This window comes from Euphorbia lathyris, chromosome 1 (genome assembly GCF_963576675.1).
Source record: "Euphorbia lathyris chromosome 1, ddEupLath1.1, whole genome shotgun sequence".
Classification (NCBI taxonomy): domain Eukaryota; kingdom Viridiplantae; phylum Streptophyta; class Magnoliopsida; order Malpighiales; family Euphorbiaceae; genus Euphorbia; species Euphorbia lathyris.
The window spans coordinates 11278334-11298098 of NC_088910.1; positions in this window are offsets into that span (position 1 = coordinate 11278334).

The following is a 19765-nucleotide window of genomic DNA, read 5'->3' on the forward strand; positions in this document are numbered from 1 at the left end:
AGTCCAAGGCCCGTTTGTTCCTGTTGAAGTTGTGGCTGGCCAAACAGTTGTCAAAGCTGAGGCCAAATGGACAGAGGATGATCTCAAGAAGCTACAAAATCACGCTTCGGCTATAAATATTCTTCACTGTGCGCTTGATGCTGCAGAATATAATAAGATATCAGGTTGTGAGTCGGCGCAAGAGATCTAGAAGAAGCTGGAGGTCACCTACGAAAGAACCAACAAAGTGAAGGAGTCCAAGGTGAACCAGCAGATGAGACTATACGAGCTGTTCGAAATGAATGATGATGAAGGAATATCTGACATGAATGCAAGGTTTACAAACATCATCAACGAGCTCAAGAGACTTGGGAAGATCTTCACCGAGGAAGAACAAGTCAAGAAGATTCTTAGGAGTCTTCCTAAAAACGGGCAAGCAAAGAAGACTGATGTTGAGGAAGCTCAAGACTTAACCACCTATAAATATGATGAACTCATCGGCTCACTGCTGACCCATGAGATCTCGATGAAGAATTTCGAGGTGAAGGAAAAGTCTGAAGACAAGAAGCAAAAGTCTCTTGTCATGAAAGCTGACTCCACTGATGGGAGCTCAACAGATGATGAGGAAATGGCTATGTTCACCAGGAAGATGAAAAGGCTGTTCAAAAAGAATGACAAATATTCTAAGAAGCCTTACAGAAAGTTTGATAAGTATAAAGCTGAGTCCAGCGACAGCAAATACAAGAAGGACAACTCAAAGCCCATTACATGCTTTGAATGTCATCAAACTGGCCATATTAAGTCAAGCTGCCCCACGCTGAGGAAAGAAAGGAAGAACGGCAAAAAGGCAATGGTGGCAACATGGAGCGACAGTGATGAGTCTTCATCATCAGAAGCTGATGCCACTGAGTCAGCAAAGATCTGTTTTATGGCTAACGAACTTGCTGAGCCGTGCGTCTCTTAGCATGCTGACCCCTCCATTGCATCTGACGATGAGGATCAATCAAATGAGGTAATATCACTTCCCCAGCTCATAAATGAAATGGTTAATGCCCTGAGTGACCTCTACACACTTCTCAAAAAGTGTAATAAGAAAATTAGGGCACTCAGCAGGCGATGTGACGAGGTTGAGGAGGTCAAACTGAGTGACCTTCGATATCTTCTTCAGGACAACTCAGATTTGCATAGTAACATCAGAATTATGCAAAAGTTTGTCTCTGAGGTCCAATCAGATTCTAAGAAACTGAGAAAGGACGTCACATCCATTCAGAACCAACTAAAGGTTCCAAACAAAAGAAATATTCCTCTGAATGCTCAATACCGAAGTACTGGTCAACGGAGATGGAATCCCCAGCGGAATGTCCAGTGTGACTTCTGTGGGAAGAAAGGACACACCACAAAGGTGTGCTGGCACGCTCAGTACTGGGGTGCTGACCAGTCAGTGAGAAATCCTAAACGGAAGGTCATCTGTGACTTCTGTGGAAAGAATGGCCATACTGTCCAAGTATGCCGCCATAAAATAAAATATGATGCTTTACCTGTTGAACCTAACAAGCAAGGACCCAAAAAGAATTGGGTACCTAAAAGTAACTAGTTACATTGCAGGTAAGCCTGAGATGTGCCGAGAAGTCAAAGATGTGGTATATTGACAGCGCATGCTCAAGGCATATGACTGGTGATGAAACTCAGTTCATCACATTCGAGCGTAAACGAGGAGGAAGTGTAAGTTTTGGAGACAACAAAAAGGGTAAGATAGTAGGGTCAGGAACCATTGGAGGTAATCCTACTATTGAGTCAGTCTCCCTAGTCAGCGGACTCAAATATAACTTACTCAGCGTAGCTCAGCTATGTGACAATGGGAGAAAAGTTATATTTGATGACACTGGATGTAAAATATTCGAGGGTAAAACTAATGAGTTAATTTTAACTGCCCCTCGTATTGATAATGTCTTCATGCTAAACTTAGAGAAAAAGTTTTCAAAAACTGTATGCTTAGTTTCAAAGGAAGAAAATTCCTGGCTATGGCACAGGAGACTTGGTCATGTAAGCATGGACCTCCTGGCCAAATTAGCAAGAAAGCAATTGGTTGAGGGATTGCCAGAACTTAAATTTGAAAAAGATCAACTATGCCACGCTTGCCAAGCTGGAAAACAAACCAAACAATCTTTTCATAGTAAAAATGTTGTCTCAACTAAGCGTCCGTTAGAGTTACTACACTTGGATCTCTTCGGTCCAGTCCAGCCGCTGAGTCTGGGTGGAAGAAGATTTTTCTTGGTCATTGTAGATGACTTTTCTCGGTACACTTGGGTCATCTTGCTGAGTAGCAAGGATGAGACCTTTGAGACATTTTCAAATTTGGTTAGAAAACTTGAAAATGATAAAGACCTAAAATTGGCTCACATCCGAAGTGATAATGGTGGAGAATTCAAAAACCAACAGTTTGTTGAATTCTGTGAAGCCAGCGGCATTGACCATAATTTTTCTGCTCCTAGGACGCCTCAACAAAATGGGGTTGTTGAAAGGAAGAACAGAACCTTGGTTGAAATAGTCAGGACAATGCTGAGTGAGCATAGGCTTCCAAAGTACTTTTGGGGAGAAGCTATTAACATAGCGTGCTATATTCTTAATAGGGCTCTTGTTAGACCTATACTAAAGAAAACCCCCTACGAACTTTGGAAAGGACGAAAGCCCAACATTGGATACTTTCGTGCCTTTGGCTGTAAATGTTTTATTTTAAACACCAAAGATAGCCTAGCTAAGTTTGACTCAAAAGCTTATGAAGCTATCTTTTTAGGCTACTCAACAAACAGCAAAGCATACCGAGTTTTCAATAAACGAACTCAAGTTTTAGAAGAGTCAGTACATGTTGAGTTCGATAAAACTAACCCTGCAGGAAGATATCTGACGCTGACCGAGGATGATCCAAACTCAGTACCCGCTGATCAAGATACAGCCGCTGAGTCATTCCCTCAAGGGCTGACCAAAGGTAAAAGTGAACCTCAAATTGTTTTCACTGACCAGTCTTCACATGTAGAGATTGTTGAAACACAGTCAGCACAAGACATAAATCTACCAAAGGAGATAAGGATACCAAGAGGACACTCAGAGAGTGCTAGTCTTGATGCCGCTGAGAATACCCTGATGACAAGAAACCAACTCAGGAGATACCTCAGCAACGTAGCCTTCGTCTCAGTTCAGGAACCTAAGAACTTCGCTGATGCTGAGGAAGATGAATTCTGGATGAGCGCAATGCAAGAGGAACTTGACCAATTCAGAAGAAACGATGTATGGGAGTTAGTGCCACATCCAAGGAGTCAGAAGACCATTGGAACAAGATGGGTCTTCCGCAACAAGCTGGATGAGCAAGGAAAATGTAGTCAGGAACAAAGCAAGGCTTGTAGCTCAGGGCTACAGTCAGCAAGAAGGTATTGACTACGGTGAGACCTTTGCCCCAGTGGCAAGGCTAGAGGCTATTAGAATTTTATGCGCTTATGCAAGCTATATGAACTTTAAACTGTTTCAAATGGATGTTAAGAGTGCATTCCTTAATGGAGTTATAAACGAGGAAGTTTATGTGAATCAACCTCCAGGGTTTGAGGATCCTAAATTCCCAAACCACGTTTCTAAACTCAAAAAGGCTCTATACGGCCTCAAGCAAGCACCACGTGCTTGGTATGAGAGGCTGACCAGTTTCCTGCTGACTAGAAACTATGTCAGGGGCAAAGTTGATACAACCTTATTCATTAAGAGAAAGGGTAAAGATACCCTGCTGGCTCAAATATATGTTGATGATATTATTTTCGGTGCTACTAATGAGTCAATGTGCAAGGAATTTAGCAAGCAAATGCAGACTGAGTTTGAAATGTCAATGATGGGAGAACTCAACTTCTTCCTCAGACTTCAAATCAAACAAGGGAAAAATGGCATCTTCATCAGTCAAGCTAAATATGCCAAGGAGATATTGAAGAAATATGATCTTGAAAATTACAAGCCAATATCCACTCCTATGGGCACTGACACTGTCCTCTGCGCTGACGAGAATGGTAAGTCGGTAGACAGCAAATTGTATCGAGGTTTATAGTATCCCAACACTCATGGTTTTACACTCGGGATACACTGGCGCTGACTATGGACGAGACAAGCTAGAACGGAAAAGCACCTCTGGAGGATGTCATTTCTTAGGAAGTTGTCTTGTATCCTGGTTCAGCAAGAAGCAGGCGTCAGTAGCCTTGTCTACCACTGAAGCTGAGTACATTGCTGCTGGACACTGTGTTGCTCAAGCCCTATGGATTAAGCAACAGCTTGAAGACTATGGTGTTCAAACAAAGACAATTGAGGTTAAATGTGACAACAAAAGTGCAATTGATCTATCCAAGAACCCAATTCAACACAGCAGGATGAAGCATGTCAGCATAAGACATCACTTCATTAGAGACCATGTACTCAAGGGTGAGATAAAGCTGACCTACGTCCCAATGGATGAGCAGCTTGCGGATATCTTCACAAAGCCACTGGCTCGTGAACAGTTCAGCATACTGAGAGAAGCCATTGGTATGTTTAATCCTCTTCAGTAAATTCCAGCTCTTAATATAGATTCATACTGAGTGAATTAACATGCTGAATGATCTATTATTTACTGAGTGAATAAATGTATGCTGAGTGTTTAATGCTAAATGAATGAATATCACATACTGAGCAAACATTGGCACCGAGTAGTTATCTCATACTAAGAAATCATCCGTATGTATAAAACTGACCACTCATAATATAAAACGCCTAGTATTCTAAACGCCGAGTATAAGATCCGTTGCATTTAATGCTAGAGCACGCGAATAGCCACCTAGGATGACGTATGCGCCGAATGTGTCATAAAAGCCAGGATCATTGTCGGTTGACAATCCCAAGGCAAAACTGACACATGGATTCGATAAGATCCACTTTTCATCGCTATAAATAATGGGCAAATCCCCATTGTTATCTCTTTACACTTACCGAATTCTCTGGCATAAGCATTCTCTCTATAAAATTCTCAAAACTTCCAAGTCTTTCTCTGAAACTATGACTAAGGTTTCCGTTAACATCTCCGGTGCCGGTCACCCTAAGACCAGTTCCGATGAACCTTCCAGGCAAACTACTCCGTCTAAAACGACCAAGGTCACCACACCGAGCAAAGGAAAAGCTGGCCAAGCCACCTCCTCTAAAGAAAAGCCGACCAAAGTCAGAACCTACACTAAGGTTTTCGAAGACGTTAGAGAGTGCAAGATAGACTTCTCACGATGGTTCTCTGAGGCCTTCGTAACAACCGAGCAACCATTCTGTGAATGGATATCGAAGAATGGCTGGACCGAGCTGTTCTCCATTAGAGATCCCACTTACCCTGACCTAGTAAGGGAATTCTACCACAACTTACGGGTTGCTAACGATAATCAGGACTATCTAGTAACCGTGGTAAAGGAGAAAACAATCTTCATCAACCCTACCTACCTTGCCAATTTGCTGAAATTGAAGAATGAGGGAACCAAGATGAGAAGAACTGGTGATCATGAAGGAACTGGGTATGTAGCCACCTTCTGCAAACCCCCTGGCCATTCTGGAGAAATCTCAAGTTCATCCATGGGCCAGCACCAAAAGATGGCACACTACCTGCTGACCAATTACATCTACCCCAAGATTAATTGCACCAGCTCAGCAACAAATTTCGAGCAATGCTTTATATGGCATATGCTGACCTTCAAACCCATCAACATGCCAGTTTTCTTAATTGCTGGCTTCCAGAGGAGCACTGGAACTCTTAGTCTGGGCTCACTCATAACCAGAATCCTCAAAGACTATCAGGTTGACCTGTTCGAGGAAACTGAGGCCCAAGGCTCTGAGATCACAGCTGTTGCGCTGCGTGCCTTGAAGTATGACCAACCGATTAAGAAAGGCAAAAATGCTGATGAGGCTGATGAAGAGACAACGGTCCCAAAGAAGGGAAAAAGGACAAAGGCTCCAGCTGCCCGAAAAAGGAAAGCTGTTGGGACTCCTTCAAAGAAGGCTGAGCCTCAGACCAAGAAGCTAAAGTCAGCTTCTCAAAAAGGTCAGGAGAGACCTAAGTCAGCCGAGAAGAGAAGCAGGCAAGATGAGCCTGAAATAGAGGAAAGAACAGATGCTGATGAGCAACCTCAAAAGAAGCAGAAGTCCTCAGAGCTGACCCCTATTGATGCTATCCCTACTGACATCATTGTTCCTGGTGATTCTCACTTCACACAGTGTCAGGGAACTGAAGCTGAGCATCAAGAAGATGATGTGGAACTGGATGATCACTTCATCACTCAGGTGGAAGAAGAACTAGATAACGAAGATCAGGATGCTGAGGAAGAAGAAGAAGAAGAAGAAGACAGTGGTCAGGATGACACTGAGGAGACAGCCTATGAAGAGGAAGTCGCTGACCCATCTAATATTGAGTTGGGTGCAGATAAAGAACACGAACAAGCTGACCAGCTTAATGCTGATCAAGAAGAGACTTCTCCTTCTCACTCAGGAGAGTCTATCCAAGCTGACACTCCTCCTCGAAGAAGAAGATTAGTAAAGGCAAGTCAGAAAACTGTCATTGACCTACCGATTCAAAAGCCGACCAAAGATCCTTCCTCACTTAAGTTTAAGTTTTTCAGTAAGCAAACCCCTTCTTCTCAACAAGCTTCTCTTGAAAAGCAAGCCTCTGTTTCTTCACAAAAGGAACAAGCCGACTTGAATACCTCCGCTAACTCAACAAGCCAAATCGAGTAAGTTCTCGGCAATGCTGTTGCTCCAAGCACTGTGCTGACACAGAACATTCGTGCCCCTATCAGCACTGACAGCATTAGGATCACTACTTCACCGACCATCACTACTGCCGATCAATCATCTCTTCCAAAAAACCAAGTGCAGATTGATAACCCTCTTCCAGTCACTGACCATGTCATAACTCCGCCTCCTCCACCAATTGGTCAAACTGTGGAAACTAGGCAACATGATAAAGGATCACTCAGCTATCTGCATGCCACCGAGTCTGGTAGACAACTAATCAACTCGGTGCAGTCATTGATCAAGGATTTTCATCAACATGCTGAACCTTCTGCTAGGTCTACTAATACTACATCAGCTCAGTTGTCCCAAGTCACTCTGCTTCTAAATGAAGTTAAGGGACTGAAGGACCTGCTAAGTGATATGATCACAATTCAATCACATCAGCCCATACAGGACTCAATATCAAAGCTCGCTGAGCTCCAACTGATAACGGTTCAACATCTTAACACTCTTCAAGGCCAATTCCAGACCTTGTCAGCTGCAAACACTCAGTATGTAACTTCTGATGAAGTTAAGATGCTCTTTGCCCAGCTTCACACTGAGCAAACAAAGACCAACCATCAATTGTCTTCCTACTCTCAATGCTCGGTGGAGCAAATCAGCGAAGCAGTTCGTCTGCTGAACTTGAATAAGCAAGAGATGGACACTGACCAAATGAAGCAAAATGAGATCTTGGTCAACTCCCAAAGGATCTTCACCCATGTGCGTCATAATAATATCCAGCGTCAATATTATGGCTCGGCACTGCTGAAGACCTTTCATCAAGTTTTTGCTGCACTGACAGATTCAATTACTTGGGTCGGTAAGTCTCAAGCTTACATACTGAGCCTGCCCAGCGCCGCTGAAATCGGCATACCAAAAGAGGTCTTGAATGAAGGCGTTATTGTCTTTGACGACATTAATGAAAGTGCCGACAAACTTAAGGAGCTGTCCGCCGTGCTTACCGCCGCCGTCTTAACCGACTCTTTTAGAATTCCTGCTCCTCCCGATGCTGACAAAACGGGGGAGAAAGAACAAGCTAGAACTCAGCAGGAGGCTCCTAGAAGCAGTCAGTCTAAGCAAAAGAAAAAGAAGTAGAAATAGGCTAGTTCAGTTTTTATAACTTAGTCTATGGTCTCTATGTTCTTTTATACTCATCTTTTGCTATGTATGCTGACTACTTTACTTTAATACAATACTTGCATCTTTTATCCTAACTTGAGTTATTTCATATGATGCTGAGTATTATGCTATTAGGTATCTTCAAATACATCAACTATGTTTAATGTTTATAATACTTGTTGATTGTATCCAATGCTGATAATATGTTTGACACTGTCTTGTATGTTTATAAAAACACTGTCTCATAAGACCCATTGAACAAAATGATTACTCAGTGCTATCTGAATCTTACACCTTCCGCTTAATACTGAGTAAAATAGAATATGTTCCATGAGCTGACCTATATCTGAAAACTGACCTTAGACTTACTCGATTAAACCTTAAAATGTTTAGAGTTAAAACTAAGTCAGTAGCTCAACCCTGACGGGGAGTTTGCTAAGTAATAATAGGTCAACTATCATTGGGGAGCTCAACACTGAGTTCCTCGCTGAATAGTTTTGCCAACATCAAAATGGGGGAGTTTTTTGAAACACCTTTTCACATGATTTTGATTTGACAAAATTATTTAAGTAAAATTAAATATATTCTAAACACACTAAGTTTAAATGCTTTGATTTATTATACTAATGTGTTTGTTCAATGTTGAGTTAAAATTGTTTATAAGACATAAAGAATAAAAGGCCCAAAGCCCAATACGGAAGTCAAAGCCCAAGTCAAACAGATCAAGACAACTCGGCCGCGTGTGCAAAACGGTGTCGTTATATACAAAACGCAGCTCAGCGGAAGAAGGATCGAGAAGACCTTCGTTGAACAACTTCGTAACGAAGCTGCTGGGTTGAATCGACAAAGAGTACAAGACAGCAGCTGAGCAAGAACAACTTCTAGACAAAGTGTTTCCACTTTGGGTAAAGTTCAGAAGACACAGGACGCTGTCTAGTTGACCTTACCATAAATGGAGAGACATTCTGCCGAGCTGACTAAAAGCTGCTCAACACACCGAGGACAGAAGATACTCAAATCTGATTGGCCGAGAGCTCTAAGCAAGACTGAGTGACAACGACAGGAAGCTGTTTCCCTCCAACGGTTATTTCGAAATTCGAAATGATCGATGTCTCAGACGTCTCTATAAATAGAGCCCTTCAGTTGCTTCATTCGACACATAACTTTTATCAAGCCATTACGCTGACCAAAATTCTACTCAAAGTTCTGCAAGAAAAAAGCAAAGCAAATACTTACACCAAATTCTATATCTTTCGTGTAAAAGTCTAGAGTGATTATTCAATCATCTAAAGTGTCTTAGCAATTGTTGTTTAGGACAAATTTTTATCATTTCTAGAGATTAGAAAGGAGAGGCTGAGTACTCGGTTATAGTACTCAGCGTGAGATTAGGAGTGAGTAGAGGTATAGAGGAAGGTACTCTTGTCATACTCAGCTTCTAAGTTGTAAAAGGTTTGATGCTCTACCGTTAAAGAGCTCAGTAGAGAATTAAAAAGCTCGGAACGTGTTCCGGGGACAGGACGTAGGCTCAGAGGCCGAATCTGGATAAATCTGCTGAGTAACATCTTTCTAACCTTAAACTCCTTAATATATATATATTGCTTGCTTAAACAAAACTGACCAAGTAAAGAGGTCAAGCTGAGTTGTGTGTATTGAGTGTCTGAGTTCAGGAATAGACTCAAAGTGCTATCTCCTGACTCAACGAAAGAAGCTGACTTAGTCACCAACTGACTAAGCTAGTGTCTTATTTACTCAGCGCGCTGTGTAATCCTTTTTCAAAGAAAAAGAAGTCAGCCTTAACGTACTTAATTTTTAAATAGTTCCTATCCCCCCTTGGAACTAACTTGTTACGTTATAAGGGACCAACACGACTCATCTCATTTACAACCCTACTAGGCAACTACGCTTGTAGAGATATTAGGTTCCAAAATTTAAACAGAAAAGCACTCTCAAACCCCCACAAAACCACTGTTTAGACCCACAGTTTTTCACACAGATAAAACTCTCACAAAACCACTAACCTAATCTTTGAATATTACCTTAAATATCCTATGTAAACTAAATTACAATTAACCTTAATTAGTTTTAAGGTTTAACTCCATTGCCTAAATATGCTTTCTGCAGAGTCAACTTGAGAATCTGGGGGATTTTGTTGGCTTTATCCCCTAAAATGCATAAAATTTCTTATGGCATTTATGGGAAGGATATGAACTTGCTAAGGTTGAGCTTTTCAGAGAAACATCAGTTTCTCATTCAGATTTGAACCTTCAAATTATATTCCATTAATAGTAAAATATTAGGAAAAATATGATAGTTTTGGTAGTTTCTGTTGTTGCCTTGCTCACAAGGTATTTTTCATTCAAGCTCTTATTTTTGAACTATTGGTTTAAGCAGTGGGGTAGATGTAGGTGTGCAAGAAGCCCTTCCCTATAGGGGTCCCGGAATTTAAAACCTTAGTTAAATATAGATATTAACTTAAATTAAAAATAATAATAATATAACACAATAAGATTTATATTACTGTATTGAGTGCATATGTGATTTAGATATTCAACTATTCAAAATTCACAACCTTACCATTCATTCTTTTCTTTTTATATTTGCTTAATACGAAATTATATTAAATATTAACTGTTTGACAAAAATTTAGCACAGGATCCCAAATTTTTTAAAACAGCCCCAGGTTTAGGAACTTATTGGCCATAAGAATGTAGTACAGATTTATGGTATTTTTTTTTATGTATGTATGTATTATTATTAAGTCTCACAGCTATAGTTTTTGTTTTTTCACCCATATGGTGATTAATTGTTTAGTGGTGTAGTCGCATTTTTTTTGTAGATGTATATAATTGCTTTCCTTAAAAACTATGAAGCACAGACTTTTTCCTGGGGTCGCCGTGGCGGTGTCGGACTTGGGGACTCGTTGGCGACACGACGGGACATGGGACTCGGTGGGGAATCATCAGTGACACGGCGGGACACAACTAATGGTGAAAAAAATGTAAAAGTTTAGGGCTTTTTTATTTTTTTTAAAACATACGGTTTAATTACAAAATTTGACAAAAAAAATCTAAAATAAATCTAATTCTCACATGCTGTTATCGTGATTCTAAACTTTTAGGGCTTCCTTCTTATCATGCGATTTTTTTTTTGCGATTTTGTTTGCTGCTCTTGTTGTTGTGTGCGATTTTATCCCGCACCTGACTCCTTGCGATTTTTAAAAATTTGTGATTTATCAAGTTTTTTATAGATTTTTATATGTAATATATATAAAATTAATTATACAAAATTTGTCGTGTCCCGCCGTATCCGTGTCTTATATTTTTTTAAAAATGCCGTTGCTGCACCCGCACCTGCACCCGTGTCCACAGCCAAGTCAGTGCTTCATAGCTTAAAATATCTTTTGATTTGTATGCAATTCTTACTTTATATATATATGAGCTTCACTCAATCCAAATAAAGTGACGGAAAAGAAAATATAACCACTGCAAAAATGATTTTGAGTATAATTTACAATTTCCGACCAATATTTGTTGGTAAAGTTTTTAAATTAATATTTCAAAAAAATAGATCACAGACACATAAGGGTCGGTGATGTTGTCGGAATATTTGACAGAAGTCACCTATTAAAAGTAGTCAGAATTTCTGATACAAAACATATTGTGTCATTGATTTCTTGTGTCAGTAAAAAATTGTCGCAACTGCTTATCTAGGAGGTCAACGCCAACACATCAATATATGTCGGTCTTCCGTCGGTGATCATGATCACATGCAAATTAGGGAATCACTGGCGGATTTTTGTGTTGGTGATAACAGGTTTTCTTGTAAGTTGTACTGATATTCATAGCAGTTTCTGAACATATTAAATAATTAAACAGTAATTGGTATACTATTTTTAGGTTAATTAATTAATTGGTAGAGTAAAAACAATGATTAAGTTGGAATTAAGCAGTAATGATTTTAATTTTTTTTAAAGAGAAAAAAGAAAAATCTAAACATGCTTAGCTTAATTTTATAAAATGTGGAAAAAAGGATTCATAAAAACATTCTTATTGAGTTTAGGAGCTGCCATATATAGAACAAGTACAAGTTAATTATAGAGTTATATTCTAATTAGAGAATTTTGGATATACAGACAATAGGACTGATCTACGGGGAGGCCAGTCAGTCAGGAGATTTGAGCACCCAGTGATGGCTGGAAAAATCCATAAATCACGAGAAAACACTCTTTCAATGAATTTTATTTCCTTTTCTGGTATATGATTTTGGATTTTGAGGATTCATTGGATTTTGATGTTGTTTGACTTTGTTTTCGTGTGAAATGTTAATATCTAAAGCAAATTTATTTGCTCCCACACTTTAGAGCCCATTGCATGTAAAATCTGTGGGTTAGTTACATATAGATCAAAAAAGGCTAGCCATAGTTGTTATTAAAGGCGCATGGCGCACATCCTTCTCATTTCCCCTTCTAAAATTTAAAATACCCATTTTACCCTTCCTTCTCATTTCCCCTTCTAAAACTTAAAACTGAATCTATTAGACCGAAAACCGAATTGAAAAACCAAAATCCGATGGTTGGATCGGTTAGTTTGATCCGGTCCGGTTTTTTAATACCCTACCCACACGCCGAGTGAGACATTCCCACACGGCATGTGAGTCACTCCACACGCCGAGTGGGAATGTCACACGGCCTGTGGCTGGTACTCGGCATGTTGACGTGCGAAGTTCATCCTCCCTCTAGTCCCGCAGCTACCTCACACGGTGTGTGAGTTGGGTGACACGCCGTGTGAGGTTTTTTCCGGTTTAATTCTCTTTCGCTCCAACTCCGGATCTTGTGTCGAAGATGTCCACATCACCATACCTATCAATAATAAAAACATTAGGAAAAAACGACTCATACATAAAAACATAATAATAATAATATACAATAATAATAAAAGGTAATAATATATATAATATACAACATTAATTGAAGTCATATAATTCATGTTTAAATCTCAAATAGCTAAAATGCTTGAATATAATCCATATGAACATCTCAGCTTGCTATACATATATATTTTTTCTAGCAAGAAAATATACAGTCAACAAGGATTTTCTGTACATATTATTCAGTTTCCGAACAGATTAAATAAATAAAAAATATATTTCTAATTAAGGGTGAAAAAAGATAGTAAAATACTAGAATTTTATTTTAATTAATCAGTAGAGTAAAAGCAATGAATTTGGAATTCAGCTGTAAAATTTTATTTTATTTTTAAGAGAAAAAGAAAAAATCTTAACATAAGCAACACATTGAATGTCAACAGATTATTTGAACAATTCATATACAAAGTGTAAAAATATCGTATTGAATGGCAAATCCGGCTCTAATCGAGCCGAGCCGAACCGAGCCGAGCTTTGACCTATTCAAGCTTGGCACATTATAAAATTAATGAGCTAGAGTCCTAGCTGAGCTTTGGTTTGCTCAAGTTTGCGGCTTAGTTCATTAGAAAATAAACGAGCTCGAGTTGAGCTTGGAGCTTGTTTCCACCCCAAATCCTCTTTGAACTTGGTTCATTAAGAAAATTATCTAACCATGAATTATGTCACACCCGACCCTAAACGACCTCAATCGGCATCGGGCGTGAAATAGAAAGGTCATAATCAATACTTAGGAGTCTCCAATTTAACCAAATATCATTATATTACAATTGCAATACCAACGTTCTAACCATAATTCTAACTATAAGCAGCCAACTTCCATACCTCGCCTAAACGGTCGGTAACCTTCTCTATATCCTGTACTTTCTCACCTAAAAACATTAAAACATTTAAAAACGTGAGACAAAAATCTCAGTAAGAAACTATCAGCTATAAAAACCAACTTTACTTAACATAGCTACATATATACCTTTATAAGGGATTTAATCAAAACCTTCTCAAATATACTCAAAACTTAACGTTTCATCAAACCATTTCATAATCAAATAAATCTTTTATCAAACCAACTTGTAATCAAATAAATGTTTTATCAAACCAACTCGTAATCAATCAAACGTAAAACCTTATATCAAAATCAATCATAACCGAAAACATAATCCAAATGAACTTAAAACATTGTATCCATCATCGAGTTTCTCCCCTTAAGTATCAATCCATAACCATATATATAGTCGAGACGTCTCTTAACATTGCCTATCCCATATGGTCTTACCCAACACTTCGCTGCCATACCCAATAGGTCTTCAGACTGTGTACACAGGTCATGTCCCTCACTGAACATGGTCTTCAAATATAAAACCACCGATCCGGATAACTCTTGATGGATATAAAATCATAAATCATAGCGTGCTCAAATTTCCTTTCACAATCAAATTCCAAACTATTTCATAACCATAAATCATTTGGCTTCAATTAGCCCTTTTGTATCATAAAAATCATATTTGGACTTCAATCCAAAATAATAACAATAATAAACCGCAATAGATTTCTCAATCCAAACAATTCGTAAGAAATCATCAAAGTCATTTTATTCAATATATATATATATATATACATTGAAACCAAAAACATATATGTATATATGTAAATCAACCAAATTAAGCCTTAAATCAACATAATCAAGTAAAATCTGAAATTCACATAGAGCATAGTCAATAGCTTCATTTGAACCATAATTTCACAATAAAAGCAAGATCATGAAAACCCTCAATTTTACAAAATTCCTGCATAACCTTAAAATATCACTTTCTGAAAATTCTTTGATTATATATATATTTATATATATCAAACTCAAAATATAGTTGATAGTTACTTACTTTGGTCACTAATTGAATAAAATACACTCGATCGATTCACTGCTAAATTCCGTCTAAGACGTTTCCCTCCAAACACTTCTGAAACTCAAAAACTCTTCGGTTAGGACTTAGAACTATATATAAGGATGTTATGGTTTCAATTTCGAGTGATTCAGACGGTCGAATCTTCGTAAATCAAAGAAACGGTTTAGAGAAAAATGATGATAAATATGAAAGAAAAAGAAAAAGAAAAAGAAATAAAATGGATGATGATAATCGAGTATATCAAATTGATATACTCTGGAACATTTGAGAAAAGATTGGAAAATATCATGTTTGATCCTTCATCTTTCTATAATCTTTTAAAAATTATTCTAAACTTTTAATTTACATATAAAACCATCGAATTAACTCCAAACTTTTTCTATAACACCAAATAAAAATCACACACCTAATAATTATACTATATATTACTAATATCAAAATATAAATTCTAGAAATTTAGACACGGACGTGACAATTCTTCCCACCTTAAAAAAATTTCGTCCTCGAAATTCATAGTCTCTAATCCATCTTAATTTCCTTCCGAAACCAATTTTAAGATTACGATATTTCAAATTATCAAGATTCCTCATAATCATCATAATACCACAAATTCTAATGTTTCCTTCCATTAACTTCATCCTTTCTCCATAAACTTCATCATTTATCCATATCCACGTCACTGTAACAATTATTCATACATAACTTTTAGTAACTCTCAATTTCAACCTTGTTAATTCCATCACCATAATCCACAATAAAACTTCAAATATCATTCATATCGTCCTAACATACACCAAATCTCACTTTAATAAATTTAAATCACAATTGATCCCATCAATTGCATATATATCAGATATATTTCACCTATCTCCAAGTTCTACAGACTTCAAAAATATCACTTTTGAACCGCTAATATGTACGATATTATATTTTTCTTAAACTTCAAATAATTTGAATCAATTATTTGCATCAGCATATAATCTTACTTCATCATAATAATAATACTTATATCTATAATTTTTCACTCCCATCATTATTTGTATTATAATCGTCAATCATTAGCATCAACATCACCATCACTCTTATAAGAGTCATTTCATAAACATCAACATCAACATCACTAATATAAACCTCATTATGATAATACAATTTCCTATCAATAAGAGTCATTTCATAAACTCTTAATATCAACACCACTCTTATAATTCTCCATTTAACTCCTCAAAATCAATTAAGCTAACATGCTATTTTTTTCTCTTATAATCACCACTATATATACCATCAATCCAACCAAATAAACTTCAACCATCTCTCCAAACTATATAGTCAAGGAATATATGGTACCTAAATTACGACAATCATTCGATTTTCTTATTTGACCTATAAACACTCAATTTGATCTTTATACAAACTCCAAATAATATCTTTACACCCATAAAAGTCAATAAATCTATAATATCATTCGATTTTCTTATTTGACCTATAAACACTCAATTTGATCTTTATATAAACTTAAACTATAATCACACAAACTTCAACTAAAAATTTCCTCTTATATCATATTTATCTCTTAATTTCCTACCTCAAACTGTGCTTAAGATCAGAAAAATTTGTCCTTAAAATTCATATCTTAATTATTTCCTCAAACACTATTTAAGTTTACCAAATTTTCATATTTAATCATCAAATCATGAACTCTAATATATTCTCTCACTTTACTTTTCATTGATCACTAACATCGGTATCTCTCTAAACATCATTTATATAACTCTCAATAATTCTAAACCTCAACCCAATGAAGTTCACCAATAAAACAGTAATTTCAATTTCAGATCTCATGTATTCAACTTAAGATTCTATAATACACTAAATTCATGTTATAATCTCCCAATCATTAATCAACTTCCAAACTCACTAAATGAACCCTCCATATTTTATCTTCCTCAATCCCATATCTATTATCACTTTATCATTTCCTCAATCTCCTATATTCCTAAGAAAACCAACTTATCATGTAAACCAGTAGCAATGTCTCTCAAATAAGGAGAAAAATCAAAGCAAAAACCAAATTCTGGTTTAACGCTAAAATAACCAACATATGCCGTTTTCAGCATAACTTTTTCATACGGAGTCCGATTAAGGCGATTCAAAAACCCTTGGAAACGTAAGATAATAATAAAGAACTTTCATTTAGGACTCCATGGCAGATTCAGCCTCTATCTGGTCGAAAATGCATCATAAGATTAAGATACGGATCTGATTCTCCCGCAACACCTATATAGACAATTCTCTATTATCTCTAGATGTTCATACATCCAAACTATTTCATAACCATAAATCATTTGGCTTCAATTAGCCATTTTGTATCATAAAAATCATATTTGGACTTCAATCCAAAATAATAACAATAATAAACCGCAATAGATTTCTCAATCCAAACAATTCGTAAGAAATCATCAAAGTCATTTTATTCAATATATATATATATATACATTGAAACCAAAAACATATATGTATATATGTAAATCAACCAAATTAAGCCTTAAATCAACATAATCAAGTAAAATTTGAAATTCACATAGAAGCATAGTCAATAGCTTCATTTGAACCATAATTTCACAATAAAAGCAAGATCATGAAAACCCTCAATTTTACAAAATTCCTGCATAACCTTAAAATATCACTTTCTAAAAATTCTTTGATTATATATATATTTATATATATCAAACTCAAAATATAGTTGATAGTTACTTACCTTGGTCAATAATTGAATAAAATACACCCGATCGATTCACCGCTAAATTCTGTCTAAGACGTTTCCCTCCAAACACTTTCGAAACTCAAAAACTCTTCGGTTAGGACTTAGAACTATATCTAAGGATGTTATGGTTTCAATTTCAAGTGATTCAGACGGTCGAATCTCCGTAAATCAAAGAAACGGTGGAGAAACGGTTCAGAAAAAACTGATGATAAATATGAAAGAAAAAGAAAAAGAAAAAGAAATAAAATGGATGATGATGATCGAGTATATCAAATTGATATACTCTGGAACATTTGAGAAAAGATTGGAAAATATCATGTTTGATCCTTCATTTTTCTATAATTTTTTAAAAATTATTCTAAACTTTTAATTTACATATAAAACCATCGAATTAACTCCAAACTTTTTCTATAGCACCAAATAAAAATCACACACCTAATAATTATACTATATATTACTAATATCAAAATATAAATTCTAGAAATTTAGACACGGACGTGACAAATTATTTGTCAGTAAATCGTTAATTATATTTATGAAGTTTGCTCGCAAATAGCTCTTTAATGGTGTATATAAACAAACTCACAAGCAAAGTTCGTGAATAAATAAACAAGATGCTTACAAATAGTTCGTCCATTACTCATTTATTATGTTTGTAAATGAGCTCATGATGAACTAACAAATAAAATTATATAGTTTTCTACAAAACGAAAATTTGTTCATAAATATTATAATCGAGTCTGCTCGCGAGCTTTGATCTGCTCAATCTCGGCTTATTTACAAACCGAGCCAGTAAATCGTGCTCACAAGCGGCTCGCATACAAATTGAGTCGAGCCGAGCCAAGCCGACCTTTTATCGAGCCGACTACCAAACCGCTCATGAGCAGCTCAGCTCATGTACAACCCTATTAGGCAACTATATTGTAGGAGATATTAGTTCCCAAAATTTAAACAGAAAACCACTCTCAAACCCCCCACAAAACCACTGTTTAGACCCACAGTTTTTCACACAGATAAAACCCTCACAAAACCACTAACCTAATCTCTGGATATTACCTTAATATAATATGTTACAATTAACCTTAATTAGTTTTACAGTTTAACTTCATTGCCTAAATATGCTTTCTGCAGAGTCAAATTGAGAATCTGGGGGTTTTGTTGGCTTTATCCCCTAAAATGCATATAATTTCTTATGGCATTTATGGGAAGGATATGAACTTTCTAAGGTTCAGCTTTTCAGAGAAACATCAGTTTCTCATTCAAATTTGAACCTTCAAATTATATTCCATACAATGCATGCATTTGAAACAAAATTTGAGAATTTTGAAAGTTTGATCCCACAGGCTGTTCTGTTGCTGATACCTATCAATAATAAAAATATTAGGAAAAATATGACAGTTTTGGTAGTTTCTGTTGTTGCCTTGCTCACTAGGTATTTTTCATCCAAGATCTTATTGTTAAAATATTGGTTGTAGATGAGGGTGTGCAAGGAGCCCTTCCGCACAGATTCTCAAAATTATAAGGGCCCCGAAATTTAAGACGTATTTAGTCAAGATATTAGCTTAAATTAAAATAATAATAATATAATACAATAAGATTTATTTAAACCCTCACTGTATTGTATTGAATGCATATGTAATTTAGATATTCAACCATTCAAAATTCACAACCTTACCATTTATTCTTTTCTTTTTATATTTTTTTAATACGAAATTATATTAAATATTAACGGTTTGACAAAAATTTAGCACAGGATCCCAAATTTTTTAAAACAACCCCGGGTTTAGGAACTTATTGGCCATAAGAATGTAGTACAGATTTATGGTATTTTTTATATGTATGTATGTATGATTATTAAGTCTCACAGTTATAGTTTTTGTTTTTACCCATATAATGATTAATTGTTTAGTGGTGTAGTCGCATTTTTGTAGATATATATAATTGCTTTCCTTAAAACCAATGAAGCACAGACTCTTTCCTGGGGCCGCCGTGGCGGTGTCGGACTCGGGGACTCGTTGGGGACACCACGGGATGGGACTGGGTGGGGACTCAGCAGTGACAAGACTAATGGTGAAAAAATGTAAAAGTTTAGGGTTTTTTAATTTTTTTTAAAACATATGGTTTAATTACAAAATTTGACAAAAAATCTAAAATACATCTAATTCTCACCTGCTATTATCACGATTCTAAACTTTTAGGGCTTCCTTCTTATCATGTGATTTTTTTTTTGCGATTCTCTTGCGATTTTGTTTCCTGCTCTTGTCGTTGTCTGCGA